Source organism: Palaemon carinicauda, unplaced genomic scaffold, assembly GCF_036898095.1.
Source record: "Palaemon carinicauda isolate YSFRI2023 unplaced genomic scaffold, ASM3689809v2 scaffold141, whole genome shotgun sequence".
Lineage (NCBI taxonomy): Eukaryota > Metazoa > Arthropoda > Malacostraca > Decapoda > Palaemonidae > Palaemon > Palaemon carinicauda.
The window spans coordinates 87205-109028 of NW_027168938.1; the positions used below are offsets into that span (position 1 = coordinate 87205).

Below are 21824 nucleotides of genomic sequence, written 5' to 3' on the forward strand. Positions count from 1 at the left end.
CCAGGTTGTCTGTCAACCTTTCAATGGGAGAGCTCCACTGGGACTATGCGCAGAACGGTTTCTGGACCCTCTGCTTCCCCTGACGGAACTCCCGGGAGAGCTTCTCCCACGGCGCAGACTACTCAAGCAACCACACTGCGACATCTCTCCCGAACCGGGGCGTCGCTTCGGCTTCATGCCTGGAGACACTACGCTTCCTCCTCTAGAAGAGACAACCCGCTACAGTCGCGGTACGGAGGTCGCGTCATCTGCGATAGTCATCCACAGGGGTCTCCCAGGCAAAGTGAAGAGTCTAAGGTGGTTGGTGCCGTGGGAGATATACCTCTTCCCGTGAGGCCTCTTCTCCAGCAATAACGGTCTTATTGCCTTTCGGCGGGAGGAAACTCCTTTCCGCTCTTGGCAATGAAGCCTGTCGCTCAGCCTTTCCCTGACCTTCAGGCTTAAAGGAATAACTTTTTCCTGCCCGCTGGATCTATCCTCGCTCATGCGAAGCTACGATCGTCCCTGCCCTAGTCGGAGGAAGACCTCCGACTTGGAGCATGGCTCGGACTTTTAGTCCTTTAAGAGATCTTCTCAAGACCCTTTTACGACAGGCCTCGGATTGTATTCCGCCTTGGGTCTTCTGCTCACTCTGGCCACGGCCAGTGTGTAAGCAATCTTCTTGGTCTCTTACTACTCCCCCCCTTTCTAAGGAAGAGGAGAAGGCAACATTCAGGCTCGCTCCTGAGTTGTTGGCTAGACTCAGAATCTGAGGGTCCCGACCCTTCGGTCCGATTCATTCAAGATTTTGAGTCTCCATTCTGTGTCTGATGTCCCAAGACCTTCTCTTTCTTGCCAGTACAGGAATCGAGAGGTTAGCGCTGGGAACAGCTGCAGTTTGGCCTCAGTTGCAGCCGATTTGGGAACACAAGGAGGACATGGGGGGAGAGTCACCAGTATACCTCTTCAGCCCGGACTCAAGGACATTCATCTCGACCTGTCTTCAGACCCTCCCCCGTCACGTCGCCCTACAGCACGATGTTGGATACATCGCAACGTCCCTCGCCTTCGAGTAATACTACTCTGTGACGCAGGTGCTACAAGCTGGAGTCTGGAAGCGTCTGATGACCTTCGCAGCCCGCTTCCTGCAGGGCGTGACCCACAGGAGTCTCGATACGTTTTCTATCGCTCTGTGGTGGCTACACAACAGCTGGTCTAACCTCAGGCTCCTTTTTGGACAGGTAGCAGAAGGTTGAGGGCATTGTTATCAGGTTTTAGTCTGCATGAACGAAAGAAGTATGTCTGGCCCTTACTTCTTTCTTCATCATCCCCTCTACGGGGAAGCAGCATCCTGGTCTCTGCATAGCTGACCTCGAACCTCTGCAGGTAAACCATGCTTCCTTGTGTTCCGAGTATTGAGTCAATACTGTCGCGTCCCCCATACCCTGACGAGGTGGTATTGGGAACGTCCTAACCCAGAGTTCCTTCTGGAACTCCAGGTCAACTGCCTAGGACGGGTCACACTTCTTCCTTCACACACAAGCTTACGTAGGCCACATGGTTCCTTGCGGTGCAAGGAACTTGTGAGGTGCAGGGACTCCTTTTCTCGAGTGCGACTCACTCGGATTCTGAGTCCCCGGGTAAAGCCAAAGCCAGTATGGCTGGGGACTTTCCACCCTTCCTAAGGGATAAGTCACCCTTTGTAAATAGCGTGGTTTGTATTTCGGTTACGGAACAAATGACAAATTCGAAGATAATTTGTATTTTTCCTAACCATACAAACCTTAGCTATTTACACATATTTGCCCGCCAGCCCTGTCCCCCAAGACAAGTCCTACCTCTAAGTGAAAGTGAGTATTCACCTGTGTGTGAGGGGGAGGAGGGGTAGCTAGCTACCACTCCCCTACCCCCCCCGCTAACTAGCGCGGGGGTAATACACCCTCGTTAAATTCTAATGGCTCGCCATTTCAGCTACGCTAAAAGTAATAACCCTTTGTAAATAGCTAAGGTTTGTATGGTTAGGAAAAATACAAATTATCTTCGAATTTGTCATATTAAAGAACGAGGGTTTGTATTCGCGTAGGAACAAATCATAAGTTTTTGGAGTAATTTGTATTTTTAAACATACTTACCTGGTAGTTATATACGTACTGTATATAGCTTAGTCCCTTACGTCACGGCAGAATTTCAAAACTCGCGGCAATCGCCGATTGGGTAGCCAGGTGTACCACCTGTGCACCCTCTACCCAAGTACCTGGAACCATTCCAACTATTCCTCAGATCTTCCCTGCCGCCTCACCGGTGACATCGTTGGAATTTCGCTCGCTGTAGCCTGTGTTATTTGCAGTTATTTTGGTGAAGTACACTTTGGCTTTGGCTTTCGCTCGTTTTGAATTTTATTATTTGTTATTTTCTTGGCCCGATTAGATATTGTTGTTTTGACCTTTACTTGTTTTGATCTCTTTCGATTTTTTCATAATGTCTGACTCTTCTTCGAGTATTAGAAGGTGTGTGAGAGGTTGTAAGACCCGGCTTGCTAAAGCCTCTGTAGATCTCCACTCCATTTGTGTGAAATGTAGTGGTAAATGTTGCGAGTTGGATGATCGTTGTGATGAAAGTGTAATTCTGACTGAGAGTGAGTGGTTGGAGTATGACTGCTACACTCATAAGCTTGAAAGGGATAGGATCAGGAGAAGTTAAAGTTTGTCTCGTTCTTCTAGGACTTGTTCCCCTCCCCGTGATAACGAACCTATTGATCCTTCCCCTGTAGTGGTAGTTCCAGATCCCACTACTGTTAAAGCTAATGAACCAACTCTTAAGGACATGATGGTGGCCATTCAAGCCCTGGGCAAGAGAGTGGAGTCGCTTGCAGCAGATAGGACTAAATTATGGTCCGATGTGAAAGAGTTAAAGAGTGCAAGTGTCAGTGCAGTGGAGGGTGCGGCTGCTCGGACCTGTCGTTCTCCTAGCCCTAGACCTCTTCCAAGCTCCCAACCCCTGGGAGAAGGAATGTCGCCGGGAAGGCGAGAGGCGTTAGCTCCCGAGCAGTCGTCCCCTCGAGCGTACCTGTTGACGCTTCCCAGGACGCTCGCCCTCGCCATGGGAAAGGCGAGGTAAAAGTGTTTTCTTCTTCGTCGGATGACGCAGCACCCAGACGGGGCTGGCGTCTTACATCGAGACCTCTCAAGAGGAAGATTTCCGTTGTTGAGTAGCGTCGTGTCATGACGCCTCAGGCGCCAGGTTGCAGCTATTGGAGCGTTTTCCTTCCTGCTCTGACTAAAGTTCTCCTGCCAAGCGGCCATCTACTTCGGTAGGAGATAAAAGGAAGTTGGAAGATGTCAGGCGGCCATCCCTATCGGTTGGAAATAAACAGTTATCGGAGGCTGGCATGACCTCTGTACATGCTCCTCCTCCCCCTTCGGATTGGTACTCGTCTCCTGAACGTTCTGCGGTTTCCTTGAGTGACGTGGAGGGAGAACTAGTTGAGGAAGCAGCGTCTTCTGTTTGTCCACAGCAGCAAGTTGCTCCGAATTTAAGTGTACTGCAAGATATGCAGCAGAAATTCTCCTCCCTCATGAAGGTCTACCAGCCCACAGACAAGAAGAGAGTTGCTCGCCAAGACGCCGAGCGTCAAGAATCTTCACGCCTTGACGCCAAGCGTCAAGAATCTTCACGCCTTGACGCCAAGCGTCAGAAAGCTAAGCGTCGAGAGGTTGAACATCAGGCCAAGCGTCGGGAAGGTGGAATTCATGACGCTGAGCGTCAAGAAGTTGGGACGCCAAGTGTTAAGAAATTGGACGTCGGGACACCGAGCGTCAAAACCTCGGACGTCATGAAACCGAACGTTGAGATCGCGGACGTCATTGCTCCGAGCGTCAAGGTTTGGAACACCGTGACGCCAGGCGTCATGATATTGGACGCCATGACGCCAGAAGTCAGGATAAAAAGGAGTTGACTCCAAGGAAGCAGGACGTCTCTACTTCGATACGAGACCTGTCAGAAGAAGGGAATGACGACTTGTCACCTTTCCCCTAGTTATCCCTTAGAGGAGGTGTCGGAAGAAGAGGACCCAAAGAACCAACATTCATTGGCGGATTTAAAGAAACTCATGAGAGTTTTTTCCGAAGTGTTTCTGGATAATTTTGTTCCTGCTGCTCCGCGTTCCCTGCCTTTAGAGTTTACGCTTGGGAAGGCTGCAAAGGAATCACTTTTTATGAAGGTGGTGTTGTCTCGCTCATCTAAGAGAGCCTTAAAGATGATGGGGGACTGGATGCAATCCAAGAAGGACCAGGGAAAAACTATTTTCTTTTCCCCCTGGCCAGATTAGCATCCAGATCCTGTATTAAGGGATACAGGAGCATGTTAGTGGCCGTCTTCAGGCATAGGGATTTGGACCTGTCCAATAAAAAAAGATCTCCAGGACCCTCTCAAATCCTTTGAAACGACTAAGGAACGATATTAGGAATCGCCAGCTTGGAATCTAGACATAGTTCTGAAGTTCCTAATGAGTAGCAGGTTTGAATCTTTACATTCAGCCTCGTTTAAGGATCTCACCATGAAGACTCTTTTTGGTCAGTTTGGCGACAGCAAAAAGGGCCAGTGAAATTCATGCCTTCAACAAAATTGTGGGCTTTAGAGATAACAAAGCTATCTGCTCCTTACAGCTAGGTTTTCTTGCTAAGAACGAACGCCCTTCACAACCCTGGCCCAAGGCTTTTGAGATTCCGAACCTTTCGGATTTGGTTGGAGAGGAATTAGAGAAGGTCCTGTGTCCAGTAAGACCCCTGAAGTTCTACCTGGAAAGAACGAAGAATTTATGGGGCAAGTCGGAAGCACTTTGGTGCTCAGTCAAGAAACCTTTGCTACAGATGTCTAAGAATGCGCTATCCTTCTTCATCAGGCTTTTAATAAGGGAGGCTCATTCTCATTGTAGTGAGACAGACCTCGAGCTTTTGAAGGTCATGGCACATGAGGTTAGAGCTGTGGCAACGTCTGTAGCCTTCAAGCAGAATAGGTCTTTGCAGAGCATCATGGACATGACTTTCTGGAGGAGCAAATCTGTGTTCGCCTCACACTATTTGAAACGTGTACAGAATTTATGAGGACTGCTACACCCTGGGACCATTCGTAGCAGTGAGTGCAGTAGTGGGGGAAGGATCTACCACTACATTCCCGTAACCTAATACCCTTTTTCTTCCCTTGGAACTGTTGTATTTTTATGGTTGTTTGTGGAGATTGGACGCAGTCTTTCTCAATCATTGATTTATTGTCAGGTGGTCAGTTTGTTCCTTGGGAGCACCCGGAACAAGGGTATTGGAGGAGGTCCTGTCACAGAGGTTATACACCATTTTGACAGCTCCTAGAAGTCTTCAGCCTCTTGGGTGGATCGCTGGGTCTCATAAGGAAAGCGGACTAATGACTAGTATCATAAAAGTCAGCTTCCTTATCAGGTACGAACCCTTAAGCTTGTTTATTAACTCTTAGGTAAATTCCAACAATGTTGGCTGTCTCTGACCCTCCACCAAAGGTGTCAATCAGCTATATATATAACTACCAGGTAAGTCAGATGTTTAGAAATTATATTTTCATAATAAAATAAATTTTTGAACATACTTACCTGGTAGCTATATATAATTTAATTCCCACCCTCCTCCCCTCTAGAGACCTAAGGGCATGGAAAATCTGAGGAATAGTTGAAATGGTTCCAGGGACCTTGGTAGAGGGTGCACTGGTGGTACACCTGGCTACCCAATCGGCAATTGCCGCGAGTTTTTAAATTCTGCATGACGTCAGAGACTAAGATATATATATATATATATATATATATATATATATATATATATATATATATATATATATATATATATATATATAACTACCAGGTAAGTATGTTCAAAAATTTATTTTATTATGAAAATATAATTTCTCCTAGCCCTGGCCTCTGCCGAGAAAGTCAGCCAGCGACATGATCTGTCTTATGATATCGCCCATTCAAGGGGATGGGGGCAAGTGACACTGGGTTTCATATTTAAGTTTTTTAGATTAAGAGTCTCAGTTCTGTGACAGATGACCCAGACCAACTGTTACTCTGCCCTGTGAGGGCACTGAGGAAATACTTGAAAAATACCTCCAGAGTCCACCCTCAGATCAGCAGGTTTTTAATGAGCATGGGGAGGACCAAGAGGAAGATTACTGGATCAGACTGGTAAGCGAGAGAGCCATACAACCAGGCTCCTCACCTCCCAGTCGTCATCCCTGTGATCACGACTTCAGGGGTGTCGGCACATCCCTGGCGTTCAAGAAGAATTTATTTCTAGACGCAGGTTTAACAAGCGGACGTGTGGAAAAGGCATATAACATTCACCGCCCACTACCTGCAGGACATTGCCCACAGGAACCTGAACACATTTACTGTACTTTAAGTCCTATGGTGACTGCACAAAATGTGGTCAATAACACCTCAGCTCCCTTGTAGGTCAAGTAGCAGTTGGTTGTGGGCAGATGTTACCCACGAGTAAGTCTAGGATGAATGCACGAGTGACTGGCCATTTCATATTTCACTCTCCCCGCTCTTGGGGTCAAACATCCGAGGAACTCTACAAGCTTTCTTCCTCTGACTGCAGGTGTGTATCATGCCCTTTGTGTAGCCTGATATATGTTTATGTATTTATGTCCCTATTCTCCATGCGAGGTGGTCAGGCAATGTCTAGGTTAAGTGGGGAGCTTCGCTCCAAAATTACGCTTACCTGGTCAAGTCACAATGCTAAATTCTACACATAGCACAGATTGCCCTGACTGTCATCCTATAGTGATTATGAGGTCTTAGGGCGCTCTCTGATCAGCTCATGCGAAGCACAGTTTGTCACCCAGGGAGCCTTCAGCCAGTTGGATTTAGGACTTCCATCCACCATAGGGTGAGTGTCCAATGTAAAGAGTGTGAGGTTTGTATATAGTGCCGGAACATATGACAAATTTAGAATATGTATTATTCCTGACCATACAAACCTGAAACTCTTTACGCATACTGGTCCCGCCGTCACCTTCCCCCGGAAGTCCTGCCGGAATTGCAAAGTGACTGTTGTTTACTAGCTCTGGTGTGAGCTGGGTGGTTGGTCTACTCCCACTACCTCCCTCCGCTAACTAGCAAAGGGTAGTTACACCTCCAAAAGGCTTTAATGGCTAGTTTCAGCTATTGCCGAAGTAATATTCCTATGTAAAGAGTTCCAGGTTTGTATAGTGCTACCTCCCTCCGTTAACTAGCAGAGCCTAGTTACACCTCCAAAAAGCTTTAATGGCTAGTTTCAGCTATTGCTGAAGTAATACACCTATGTAAAGAGCTCCAGATTTGTATAGTTAGGAAAAATACAAATTATTTTAAATTTGTTGTTTTTTGTCAGGCTGAACTAGGAGAGTAAAATAACAACAGTGCGTCCGCGGCAGAGTTAGCCCTCTCGAGCAAAGTTTTCTATATCGGCCCGATTTCTATACGACGTTTTAGAAAACTGGCTGCGGAGAGGGGTGCTCTGCCGCAGCGAAAAAATAAAAATAATCTAATTATGGTGATTATAAATTTTTTCTAAATTCTTTATTGATGTTTTCCATGTCTTCTTTATGTGACAATTTGACTAAACTTTACCTTGAATTGTGCCATCAAAATTTAAATATACAGTATTTCTATTAAAATTTTTTTTTTTTTTTTTCATGAAAGTCTTTAAAAAAATCACTGCTTGTTTATTTCAAGTCAAAATTCTTCTAAAAATTTCAGTCAAAAATCCTCTATAAAAATTTCAGTCAAAAATCCTCTAAAAATTTCAGTCAAAAATCCTCTAAAAATTTCAGTCAAAAATCATCATAAAAAATTCTGTAAAAAATCCTAATAAAAAACTCAAAATCTCATTAAAAAATTCAGTCAAAAATCTTCAGAAAAAATTTACTTTGCAATTTTATTTCAAATCAAAATTCCTCTACAGTCATAGCTGACATTTGAGTACAACAAGCCTTATTTTACATAATAATTCAGAAACATTGACATTTTTACATAATCATGATATTCTTACAAGAGAAGTCAAGGGTCCTAAGTGTGTCAAGCCTTGCAGTCTGCGTTCGGGTGGACGCTACCGGCAGTGTCACGCAATAGGACGTACATGTAACCCCAAAACTAAAACGTGTACGGGAAAATTTGGGGCTTCCCCAATGGCTGGCCGTTCCGGTGCTGTTGCTGCCCGTCGTCCGGAAACGGCAGATTTCGACTGATAGGGTGGAACAGTATGGCATCTTAGGTCAGCTTTATAATAATAGTACAGGTTGTAGGTGATTATGATACATTTATGACCCACACGGCTGGCGTGCATAGCACATTTCGCTACCTCATTGCAAGAGGGTCGTAACTCCAAATTTGCTAGTTTTGAGTTATATGGTGTACAAGATTGCTAAATTGATTCTGCATCTTTTGGTAAAAGAGTCGTAAATCTAGGTGAATTAGCGGCCGAGAGATGGCACTAAGAAGATTTGTGAAACATGATCAAATTCATAGGACTTAGCAACTTTCAAATGCGTCTCCTGAAAAATCAGGAATTTGGAGTTACGACCCTCTTGCAATGAGGTAGCGATTTGTGTACTGCTTGCCAGAACAAAGGATCATTGAGGTAATCTTTATTTGGAGCGGAGCGAGCCACGGCGGAGTGAAATCCATTTCAGGTATGTGATATAGATTATAAGTAATTATAATACTTTGATAGCTACCCAAGTGGTTGGCGTGCATAGCACATCTATGTACCGCTTGCCAGAGTACAGGAGCAGTCAGATGATGTTTATTGCAAGCAAAACTACCCACGGCGAAGCAAAATCCATTTGAGTGGTGGCAAATTGCACATCCTTCTCTTTAGCCAGTTTTCTAAATCGTCGTTTAGAAATCGGGCCGATATAGAAAACTGTGCTCGAGAGAGGCCCCTCTGCCGCAGTCACTCTGTTGGTGTTGCTTCGCCTTGTTAGTTTTACATGAAAAAAACATTTTTTTTCTGTTATTTTTCTTGGAATTTTGTTTTATTCTGCTGTTATCTTCCGCACATACCTAGTTTTCCTTTGCCACCACCCATAATCCCGATTCCCACCAGGGGACCCCCATTAGTGTAGGGGTATGTAGGGCGGTGGTTATCGGAAAACAATGGCTTTATGGAAGGTAACAACATAAAACAAAACAAGAAGACCAAAGAAAAAAAATAGTTTTTCATGTTTATTACCAATAAACATTATTGCGTTGCTCGTGTATTCTGGTAAGCGTTACATGGATATGTTGTGCACGCCATCTGCGTAGGTCTCTATCAAAGTGCTGTATTATGACTACCTATAATCTATTTACACACACCAAATGTTTTTGCTCTGCCGTGGCTCGATTCACTTGCAAATAAACAGAATCTCATCACTCCTCTGTTTAACCCTTTTACCCCCAGGCTATTTGGAACTTTCCAACCCTTAACCCCCAGGCATTTTTTTTTTTCATTTTCAAGCACATTTTGCAATATTTATTTTTTAAATTGCTCTAACAGCCTTAATTTTCATCATAGAGAGGTCGGGTTGGTCTCATTCTTTTGGAAAATGCCTGAAGTTTCGCATAAAGTTATCAAAAATATGCAAAAAAAAAAATGTAAATAGCAGTTTTTTGCAAGGACGTACCACTACGTCCATGGGGGTAAAGGGATGAGTTTTGTGAAACGTACCAGTACGTCCTTTGGGGGTAAAAGGGTTAAGCAAGAGGTACATGCATGCTCTGCACACGTCAGCCGTGTAATCATTATCTAACGTATCATAATTACATAACTCCTGTATTATTATTATCAAGCTGATCTAGGATGCCTTATTGTCCTACCCTATCAGTCGGAGTCTGGTGTTTCCGTTTGACGGTCAGTAACGGCACCGGAACGGCCAGCCGTTGGGGAAGCCCCAAGTTGCGCCATGCGTCTTACAGTTTTGGGTTTACGGACTTTTGCGTGACAGTGCTGTTAGTGTCAGTCTGAACGTATACCTCCAGGCTTAACACACTTAGGACACTTGACTTCTCTTGGAAGAACAACGTGGTTATGTAAAAATGTCATTGTTTCTGAATTATGTGAAATAAGGCTTGTAGTACTCAAATGTCAGCCATGACTGTAACGAGGATTTTCTTTATTTGAAATAAACTGGTAAAGTGATTTTTTCTACGAGGATATTCGAGTGAATTTTTTAAGTCAGTTTAAACCCCTCATAAATGTCGGCCATGACTGAAATGAGTTTATTTGAAATGAACTGAAGTTTTAATGATGGAAATGAAAACACTATAAAAGGGATTTTGACGAAGGAAAAATCTATTTCTGGGGAGAGACCTGTGGCGCCCAGTGAAAAGGGGTCCTTCTAATACACTTTTCTGATAAAATCTTCTTTTTGGAAGATTTTATCAGAAAAGTGTATTAGAAGGACCCCTTTTCACCGGCTGCCACAGGTCGACCCAGAAAACAGGTGATTCAATTATATCTGAATTTTGATTGACCAATTCGAGGTGAGGCTTAGTCAAATCTTGATACTGAAAAACATCATCAAAACAACTTAGAAAAATGACATACTGTATTTACTGTAATTTCATTATTTTATATCTGTTATTATGCATTTGCACATTATAAGGATGAGTCTCCTATTATAATGTTGAAGGGTTGTGTTATTTATTGGAACAAATCTTTCAAGTTGCACTATTCACCTTAACCATCCCACAAGGTCTGTTTACCTCATTGAAAGCTTAATGGCCATTCTAGCTTAGCTCATATCATACTCATATTAGGTTAGGAAAAATACAAATGATTAAAAGATTTTTTTATTTTTTATCTTAATTGGTTATTAAATTTTTTATAAATGTAGTATCCTCTTGATTTCATATGAAAATACTGTACCTTACTTCTGTTAAACGATTAGTATCTACCCTGAATATTAATAAAATAAGAGATTAATTTTTATTTATTTTAGGTGTGCATTGCCAGTTCAAAACTAATCGATATTTTTCTTCCATAGATTGGCGAAGGGCGTCGAGAACGCCCGAATCAGGATTTATATTTTCTCATAGGGGGAACATGTCTTCAGAACTGGAAGTCATTGAATTTGTTAACAAGGTGCAGTAATTGATGACAGGCGGTGAACGCAGGCGAGTAGCATCAACTGTCGAGAGCTTTTCACTTTTGTGTTCGACTCCACTGAGTACAGACGCACTATTGCATGATTTAAAGGTTTAAAGGTCGCTCATGAATGGCAGAGGCAAGGAACAGTGACATTGCGCTAGCAATCAGGACAATGCCCTAGAGACTGACCATATATTATATGATCAGCGCCCAAGCCTCCTCTCCACCCAAGCTAGGACCAGGGAGGACCAGGCAGTGGCTGCTGATGACTCAGCAGATAGACCTATAGGCTCCCCCAAACCCCCCAACCTTAGCTCACAAGGATGGTAAGGTTGCAGACACTAATGGCACTAACGAGTCTGAGCGGGACTCGAACCCCCGACTGGCAAACACCAGGCAGATACGTTACCAATCAGGCCACAGCAATCGTCCCTTTGTGCCAATTGTAGGTTTGTAGATGTTTACATAGACCAGTCTTTTGAATGTCGTATTTGTATAAAAGTGGGTAGGTAGGTTGGATGGCCAAGGCACCAGCCACCTGCTGAGGTACTACTACTAAAGAGTTATTGAGTCCTTTGACTGGCCAGATAGTACTGTAATAACATTGGAACCCCATATGGTTATTACTCATTTTCCTTTGCCTACACATACTGTACACTAACAGTCTGGCCTATTCTTTACACATTATCCTTTTTCCTTTACCACCTGACAACACTAAGGTAACTGAAAAATTCTTCACTCAAGGGGTTAACTACTCCACTGTAATTGTTCAGTGCTAGTTTCCATATAGTAAGTGTAAAAGAGAGACTTAAGCTATGGTAAGCAGCTTTTCTAGGACACTCCAAAATCGAACCATTGTTCTTTAGACTGGGTAGTGCTAAAGCCTCTGTACTATGGTCTTGCTCTGTCTTGGATAAGAGTTCTCTTGCTTGAGGGTACATTCACGCACACTGTTCTATGTTTCTTTATTTCCTTTTCTCACTGGGCTCTTTTCTCTTTTGGAGCCTGTTGGCTTATAGGATCCTGTTTTCCCAGCTTGGGTTGTAGGTTAGGTAGTAATAATAATAATTGTTAAAAAGTTTTCCTTGATACAGGGACAATATACTGAATACCTATTTTATTAAACATTATCATTGTTGAATTACTCAGCAGGTATAACAATAATTTAACCAGTTTGTTCTCACCTGGAAATTGCACTAAGATGGGCAAAGAAGAAATGGTATAATTTCTTACTTCAGTTGTTCTTTGTAAAGCAATGGATGGTATCAATCTGACTTCAATTACTCTTTACCATAAACTAGTATTTAATTTCAATTATAATAGTAGTTCCTGTGCATATACAGTACAAGCCTTTAGCCCTTTAAAATAAGGAAAGGTCTAAGTATGCAGGCACAATGAGTAGCCTCACCTGTCTGCCAGTTGGAAGCCTTTCACTTTTGGATTTGGCCGCAATGAGTATTGACTTACTGTTGCTCCATGAACAAGGGCTTTTATCTTTTTCATTTTCTTTTTTACAGAAAGTAAATGCTGGCTGTTGGTGTCTGTGATGAATGGAAAGGGTGGATGCTACAACCAGTTTATGGCAAAACTAGCTGTTGATTCACACACTGTGTTTGCAGGCTTACGTTTTAAAGAGGAAAATGAGAGCCAAGTCTTATGCGGTGTCTGTTTTGGCGACGCCCAAGAACATAACGATGAAGTCTTTTACCTCTTTCTTTCCCTCATCGAGTTTGACTGCTTTTGTGTATATGCCCTGGGCTCCGTCCATGGGAGTATCCTGCGATTTCCATTGGCGTGTTTTTAGGGTTCTGGTGGTGTGTGGGGTTCCCCCCAGTGATTGTCGCACCCTTTAGAAGGGTGAGAAACACGTATGTTGTTGTGCAGATGGCTAACAATGAGGCTTGGACCTCCTAGGGTGTGGCAGGTAGTTTAAGGGAGCTGGTAGCTCACCCACTGTGTTCCCAGTACCAGTGTCTCCTGTGATAGAGGGGGTAGGTGAGGTGACCCCAGTGATTATTCTCCATTATCCGTTCTGTTAGGGTTTTGCGTTGCTTAAGCACTTGTAGAGCCAAGAAAGAGCTGCCAAGGAACACGATCTCTCATGGCTTCTTAAGATTACCTGTAAAGCGTACACCTTGATTTCTGAGTGTTGGGGTACCAGCTAAAACCAGGGCTCATGAAGTCATGGCCATAGACCCTGCCTTGCCTTTAAAGAGGAATCTCCCAGTCAGCCAGGTGTTGAAATACAGTATGCAAATGCTAAACAACCTTCACGGTCTTCTGCCACCAGGTGTATGCCCACAAATACGTCACTTTTGTGCTTGGCTGCTCATGTAGTTGCATAGCCAGCCCATCTCCCACACGGGACTGGAAGCATATTATCTATGGTAATGCATGGATGCAAGTCTGGAATGAAAGGTAAAATGACTGGCTCTTCTCAATGTTTTCTTTACCTTCTCTTGGGGGACGAAGTGATCGAATTATCACTTGATGGAACTAACTTGATGCCTGTAAGTTTACACTTCTGAACACCATTTTTTAGCTTCAAGAGATCCTCTTTAGGCAAGGGGGAAGATAGTGGAATATACACCAACCCATTTATGATACAGCAAATATACTGTATTATTCCGGACTCTCCATAGGGGAAAAGTATCCCTCCTTTGACTACCTACCAATCTTGTACAGTTTATTCATCCACATGATGCAGACTAACATTTCCAGGGAAGATAAAGGAATAACCAGTTTGGTTTTAGGGTGAATTTCAACAAACCAATCCTTGAATCTCTCTATTTTAAAGATTGCTAAAGATATTTCAGGTTCATATAGCTAGGAAAAATACATATTACTTTTAAAAACTTTATATAAATTTCTTTTTTTACCCTTATTTCAATAAATTTAATATTCTATGCAGTGGATAATAGGATATGTGGATATTTAGTTGTAATTTGAAATAAATTTTTGGGGATAGCAGAGTACACCATTTATTTTTTCTAATTTACGTTTTTATCCCTTTAAAGTACCGATTATTTTTTTAATAAAATAAGGGACTATGGAGACCTTAGATTACTTTTTCTTAGCTTTGCATAATGTAAGAAATTAGTTCATAATTTTGTTTTTGGAAAATAGGCTCTCTAACTGGCTTTGTACATGTTAAATGAACTTTGACTTTAATGATATATGCTACTCTGTTAAATCTTCCCCTACAGAGGTGTTGAAGAAAACGGAGCTTGATTTGAAGATGATAAACAGAGGATAAGGACTTTGCTTCTACTTGGTCACAAATCACCAATATTGATTCGTTACAAAAGCTGTTTTTGGTGAGTACAGTAGTTTAAATGATAAGCTTCACGGTCATTTATTTAATCTTTTTTTATTCTTTTCTTTTACACACTACTACGAAGAAATTTAATTCTTCGCTATCATCCCGTTGTCCTTTGATGGTTCGAATGTCAAGTGATTCGTCAGTAATCAAAAAGCCTATGACTGTCTTCCTCAATGACTCTTATCCGCACTCTCTTTTTACAGTTTTCTCTCTTAACTTGGACTTAATGGCTTGTTCTTAGTCTTGATTGCATCAGGTCACTTTTTTTCATTCTTAATTTGAATATTTTATTATTTCAAAACTTTTAGTAGTCAACTTTTTGCCATCGAAAATGTTTAGTATTTTTTAGTTGTCGACTGTTGGACCCAGTATTGTTGGATTTTATCCGGTTTGAATTTTTTGGTCTTTTTAATTGATTTCTGATTTTATACAGAAGTCTTTAAAAACACTGACAAATTTACATCTGGCGAAGCTTCTAAAGGAACTGCTGAACTGTATACTGGGGAGGGCACGAGTAATAAAACGGTTACTCGGGATGTCACGCTACAGAATGATTCAGATGAGGATCTAGCCTCCACGACATCATCAACATCTTTGAATGAATGGGAGCTCCAGCCATGGCAGCGGAGAAAAGTGCGAAGGCAGATGCAGAGGAGAAACGAAAACGGACCATCTGGAGTTTCACACCCCGGTTTGGCCACCTCAACCAAGTTATTAAGAAGAAAACCTGCAGTGATAGGAACCAATGAGGGTACCGGTCTACTGGCAGCTGAACCTCTCACCAATATTTCTCTTTTTGTGTCTAGGTTAAGCCCTCTTGTAAATGAAGATGAATTGAAAATCCATGTCATAAATGTATCTGGTAAAAATTCAGTTCAATGTCAGAAACTCCAAGCGAAACATGACAATTATGTTTCCTTTAAAATATCAATCGAGAGCATTGAAAAGTGTAAAGTAACTAACCTTTTCCAGTCTGTTAATTGGCCAAAAGGCGTAATGGTAAGGAAATGGTACGAAAAAAGAAATTAATCATGGCTGCAATTAATATAGCAACTTTTAACTGTAGATCTGTCAGGAAAAATGTCCACGTTGTAAAGAATTTATGTAATAACTATAAGATAATAGCATTACAAGAAACATTTTTGCCACAACAGGAGAGTAACTTTTTAAACAATATTGATAGCAACTTTGATTCCATATCGTCATCACCAGTAGACCTAAGTCAAGCTCTGGTGAGAGGAAGGCCATATGGGGGACTAGCTTTTTTAGTTCATGAGGAGATCTCTCCGTATGTCAGGAAAATACCCACAAGAGACGAACGCTTTTTATGTATAGATATTAGTCTTGGTGGTAGTACGATAAGGGTTATCAATTGTTATATGCCCTATTATAACGGTTCTAATACTGAGGAATACTTAAATAAATTAGGGAAAATTAAATGTCTATTTGAAGAACATCAGAATGATCATGTTATTGCTGTGGGGGATTTTAACGCTCACATTTCATCCGAATTTGGTGCAGAATTATTTGGGTGGTGTGATGAATACGACTGCTGTGCAGCCGACATCACCTCATTACCACAGGATACCCATACGTGGGTAAGCGATGCTACGGGTCACACGAGGTGGCTGGACCATGTCGTGTGCCCTGACTCCCTCTTGAGTGCACTTCGATGTTTTAAGGTTTTTTACGAGGAGATAGGCTCAGACCATAAGCCTCTGGGTTTTAAACTTTGTGTACAAGATTTTTCAGCATACAGAGTAGCAGGGACCAATAATCGGAGAATAACTTACGAGGTTAGAAATAATGATGAATATAAAGTTCGAAGCGAGAAGACACTAAAAGAAATAGAGCTTCCAGTTGAGGCAATTGTCTGTAGAACAAGGGGATGCAGAGACAGAAACCATGTATTTCTAATTGAAACATTTGCTGTCGATCTTGTTGATGCATTGATTAAGAGTGGGGATACAAAAAATACCGGAAAGGTATATAAAAGTCATGGAATACCAGGCTGGAATGAAAACGTCAAATTACACCACGTTACAGCCAGACAAAAGTATTTATTATGGAAGGAAATGGGAATGCCGAGATCGGGTGTGCAATACGATGAGATGGTCCTGTCTAAACGAAATTTTAAAAAGGCACTCAAAGTCTGCAAGAACACGGTAAACAAAACAACAAAGGAAAAAATCGCTAGAGATATGAGCAGGAGAAATCCTTGGAAAACAATAAACAAAATAAGAAAGAAAACTACTAAACTACCGGTTAGTATTGATGGAATAAGGGGAGAGTCAAACATAGCAGAAGGTTGGAAGAATCATTATGCTCATATTATGGAAGGCACGAACCATCCAAAAATGTCTTTATCGATGGAAAATGAAGATGAAGAAAGCACCATACCAATTGTTTCCGTTAAAGACGTTCAAGATGCTTTAAAATCCCTTTCGTTAAATAGTGCCCCGGGCCTTGATGGAATCACAGGGAATCACTTACGATATGCCCATCCAACTCTTCATGTGCATCTGTCACTTTTGTTCACTTGTTTGTGTAGACATCACTTCGTATCAAAAAATCTGACTGAAATAAAAATTCTGAATTTAGTTAAAGATCACCATAAGTCTCTCTCTGATAAGAATAACTATCGTCCAATAGCCCTTGCCTCTATTATTTCTAAGCTATTTGAATGCATCATCCTACAGAGATGCAAAGACTTGTTAACAACTTCCGATAATCAATTTGCTTATAAAACTAAACACAGCACTGATATGGCCCTTTTTCTTTTTAAACAAACATGCCAGTTTTATAGGTCAAAAAACACACCAGTTTTTGTATGCGCAATGGATATGTCCAAGGCTTTCGATAAAGTGTGTCATGAAAGATTATTTCAAATTTTAAAGAGAAGACATGTGCCATTTTACATTATAGCACTGCTGCAGTACTGGTACAAAACTCAGGACTTTAGAGTAATGTGGGGTAATAGTCTTTCCTCTCCTTTTAAACCCAGTTGTGGTATTAGACAGGGTAGTGTTCTATCAGCACTTCTGTTTGCCGTATATGTGGATGACTTAAGTACAAAGGTCCTCAGCAGGGAAGGTGGTTGCACAGTGGGAGAGGTTAAGGTGAATCATATCTTTTATGCAGATGATATAATACTTTTAGCCCCATCTTTAAAAGCGTTGCAAATACTCATAGATAAAAGTATGGAATATTTGAAGTACCATTATCTTGAAGCCAATCCTGACAAGACCAAAGTTCTTGTAATAAAACCCTGTAATTTTTTATCATTTAGTGAACCGTCACTCTATATTAATGACGTCAGGTTGGAAGTCGTTAAGTCATGTAAATATCTTGGCATGAATATTAATGACAATCTAAAGGACGATGACCATATTGCATCACTCTATCGAGGGCAATGCTTGCGAGGCAATATGCTGCTGAGGAACTTTCATATGTGCAATGATGAGGCAAAAGTACATTTGTTCAGATCTTTCTGTACTTCCCTGTATTGTATGCCTCTGGCAATGAAATGTAAAAAGGAAACCCTACGAAAACTTAAGATATGTTACAATGACTCTTTTAGGTACCTGATGGGAATAGAAAGGTTTTCGAGAGTAAGTGGACACTTTGTTTCTTTAGGAATACCAACATTTGATGAATTAGTGAGAAAATGTATTGTAAGTTTGTTTCAGAGAGCAAAGAGTTCAAAAAACCACTTAATTTGTGCAATTTTTAACAGTGATAGTTTTAAAAAATCATTAGTTTTTAAAGAGTGGTCTCAACACATTTTCTGTGTTTAGACCTTTTGTTTTACTCCTAATATATTTGTATATAACTATTAATTTTATTGTAATATTTTGTATATGGCTCTACAGCTGAAATAAAGAATTTGAATTTGAATTTGAAATTTGAATTTATTAGTCGTATATTTTTTTCTGACCTTGTAAAATCATTGTTATTGTTTTAGTTTGTTTTGCCTGAAATAAAAAAACTCCATATTTTTTTAGTTTTCTGTTTTAAACAGGGTTGTTCTTAACCTTGGAGTTTTAGTTTTCTGTTTTAAACTTATTTTTTTAGTTTTCTGTTTCAAACAGGGTTGTTTCCTAACCTTGGAGTTTTAGTTTTCAGTTTTAAACTTATTTTTTTAGTTTTTTGTTTTAAACAGGGTTGTTTCCTAACCTTGGAGTTTTAGTTTTCTGTTTTAAAATTATTTTTTTAGTTTTCTGTTTTAAACAGGGTTGTTTCCTAACCTTGGAGTTTTATTTTTTTAGTTTTCTGTTTTAAACAGGGTTGTTTCCTAACCTTGGAGTTTTAGTTTTCTGTTTTAAACAGGGTTGTTTCCTAACCTTGGAGTTTTATTTTTCTGTTGAGTTTTAGTTTGCTGTTTTAAACAGGTTTGTTTCCTAACCTTGGAGTTTTAGTTTTCTGTTTTAAACAGGGTTGTTTCCTAACCTTGGAGTTTTATTTTTCTGTTGAGTTTTAGTTTTGTTTTAAATAGGGTTGTTTCCTAAACAGGTTTGTTTCCTAACCTTGGAGTTTTAGTTTTCTGTTTTAAACAGGGTTGTTTCCTAACCTTGGAGTTTATTTTTCAGTTTAGTTTTTATTTTCCTAACCTTAAACTTGTTTTAGTTGTTTTCTGTCTGTTTCAACTTGTTTTAGTGTTCAGTTTTCAAGAAGTTGGTTTTCCTAACCTTGAATTTGTTTTAGTTTTCTGTTCGTTTTAGTAGTTCATCAGAAAACAAGTTGTTTTCTGTTTTATTTTTTAGATTGTTTTATCATGGTTTAGTTTTCTGTTTTATAAACGGGTTTGTTAATTGTTTTACCATGGTTTAGTTTTGTTTTATAAACGGGTTTGTTAATTTTTGTTTTACCATGGTTTAGTTTTCTGTTTTATAAACGGGTTTGTTAATTTGTGTTTTACCATGGTTTAGTTTTGTTTTATAAACGGGTTTGTTTAACCTTGGAGTTTTAAAAACATGTTTTAGTTCTCTGTTTACCATGGTTTATTTTCTGTTTTATAAACGGGTTTGTTTTTTACCATGGTTTAGTTTTCTGTTTTATAAACGGGTTTGTTAATTTGTGTTTTACCATGGTTTAGTTTTGTTTTATAAACGGGTTTGTTTAACCTTGGAGTTTTAAAAACATGTTTTAGTTCTCGGTTTATTTTCTGTTTTATAAACGGGTTTGTTTTTTACCATGGTTTAGTTTTCTGTTTTATAAACGGGTTTGTTTTTTACCATGGTTTAGTTTTCTGTTTTATAAACGGGTTTGTTTTTTTACCATGGTTCAGTTTTCTGTTTCATAAACGGGTTTGTTTAACCTTGGAGTTACACTCCATGTTTTAGTTCTCTGTTTTAAAAAGTTTTTTGTTTTAAAAACATGTTTTAGTTTTCTGTTTTAAACAGAGAACTTTGTTACCTTTTACTTGTTTTAGTTGTTTTCTGTCTGTTTTACCTTGAGTTTTCTGTTTTAAACATTAACCAGAATTAAATTGTTTTACCTTGAATATTTAGTATTCCAGTTTTACACTTTGTTTTCGTTCGTTAATTTCTATTCTACCTTTCTTTGTTCTGGTTTTCCCAGATTCACTTTTTAGTTTTCCTTTTTGAAAAGTGAGTTTTTTTGGTTTTCCACGTAACAGTTTTGTCTTAGTAGTTTTTTTTTTTTTTTTTTTTTGGTATTCCAGTTTTACAGATTTTGTAGTTAATTTCTGTTTAGAAAGATTTTTAGTATTCTTGTTTTCTCTGTTTTACCTTGAAAAGTTGTGGTTTTTCCAGCTATTTGGTCCGCAAAATCAAAGCTTGTATCTTGGTTTAACGGTTTTATTCTGGCTTTTTTATTTTTTTATCAGTTTTGTAACATGAAAAAAAATTTCATGTTTGATATTTTTCATCATACTAATATATTTTTGTTCAGGCTTAAAAATGATTATCAAACTATCTTCAGCTGCTTTAAAGAAATGACTTTTTACAGACGTTTTGCAAGACCCTCGGTTATCAGGACAAATTGTTAGTAACTTTAATTGATTTTTGGGTCATGTTAAAGGGATTATTATTACAATTTCAGAAGTGTTTAACTACAGAAGCAATGATTTATGAATGAAATAAATTTCCATTACAATACAAATATGTTATGATGATACATGTTATGATGCAACTGAAGCCTTATTATTATTATCCAAGCTACAACCCTAATTGGAAAAGCAAGATGCTATAAGCCCAGGGGCTCCAATAGGGAAAAATAGCCCAGTGAGAAATAAGGAAACAAACAAATGGAGAGCAAATTAACAATAAATCATTCTAAAGCAAGTAATGTCAAAAGAGATATGTCGTATATAAACTATTAACATAAAAAACAAATATGTCATATATAAACTATAAAAAGACTCATGTCCGCCTGGTCAACAAAAAAGCATTCCAACTTTAAACTTTTGAAGTTCTACTGATTCAACTATTCAATTAGGAAGATCATTCCACAACTTGGTAACAGCTGGAATAAAACTTCGAGTTATTTTTGGGGTTTTCTTCAATGTCGTTTCTTCTCTTCCAGGTGGTTCCTGTTGATGAACTTCACGGCTTTGCCAAGGTCCCCGTGTAGTGGAATGAAGTCTTCTGCCGTTTTTTTTTCTTCCCAAAGAAGCCTTCCTGTTAAAGGTGGTAAGTTATATATTAGTTGACATACAAAAAGCCTGGATGTAAGTTAATAAAGAAAATTAAAATAATCTGTTTTTCTTAGCCATAAAAACCAGAGTTCTTTATAAAAAATCACCTTTTAGTCAGACAAAATTGCCAATAATTCATTTCAAGAAGAGTCCCTCGACTTTGGATGACAATGAGAGGGGTAAGCATCCATGTGTGTTTAAAGGGCAAACACAAGAGATGCTTCTCTCTGTTTATCATATCAACCCAGTCCCAGTACACCAACACAAAGATTTAACAGCAGAAGTGAACAAGGCACTTGAACTTGTTCTTGAAAGTCCTTCAGTCCAGTGGTGACGATGCAACTGGGAAGAGATATCACCTGGTTATACTATCATGGAGTGTGTGTTGGCACTTGAACTTGTTCTTGAAAGTCGTTCAGTCCAATGGGTGACGATGCAACTGGGAAGAGATTTCACCTGGTCATACTATCATGGAGTGTGTGTTGGCACTTGAACTTGTTCTTGAAAGTCGTTCAGTCCAGTGGTGACGACGCAACTGGGAAGAGATATCACCTGGTCGTACTATCATGGAGTGTGTGTTAACCCTTTTACCCCCAAAGGACGTACTGGTACATTTCACAAAACTCATCCCTTTACCCCCGTGGACGTACCGGTACGTCCTTGCAAAAAAATGCTATAAATTTTTTTTTTCATATTTTTGATAATTTTTTGAGAAAATTCAGACATT

General features: G+C 40.0%; 1 long non-coding RNA gene across 2 annotated transcripts in view; it reads left to right on the forward strand.

Moving 5' to 3' along the window:
- LOC137635561 (uncharacterized) overlaps window positions 1–21192 on the forward strand; it is a 45871-nt gene extending 24679 nt beyond the window's left edge. The window contains exons 3-5 of one of the 2 annotated variants that reach the window (XR_011042718.1): window positions 11014–11111; window positions 14324–14434; window positions 20986–21192. This is a non-coding gene — a long non-coding RNA (uncharacterized lncRNA). Of the gene's footprint in view, window positions 1–11013; window positions 14435–20985 lie in introns of both variants that reach the window. The other variant, XR_011042717.1, reaches the window with a different exon arrangement.
- Window positions 21193–21824: the final 632 nt, after the last annotated feature.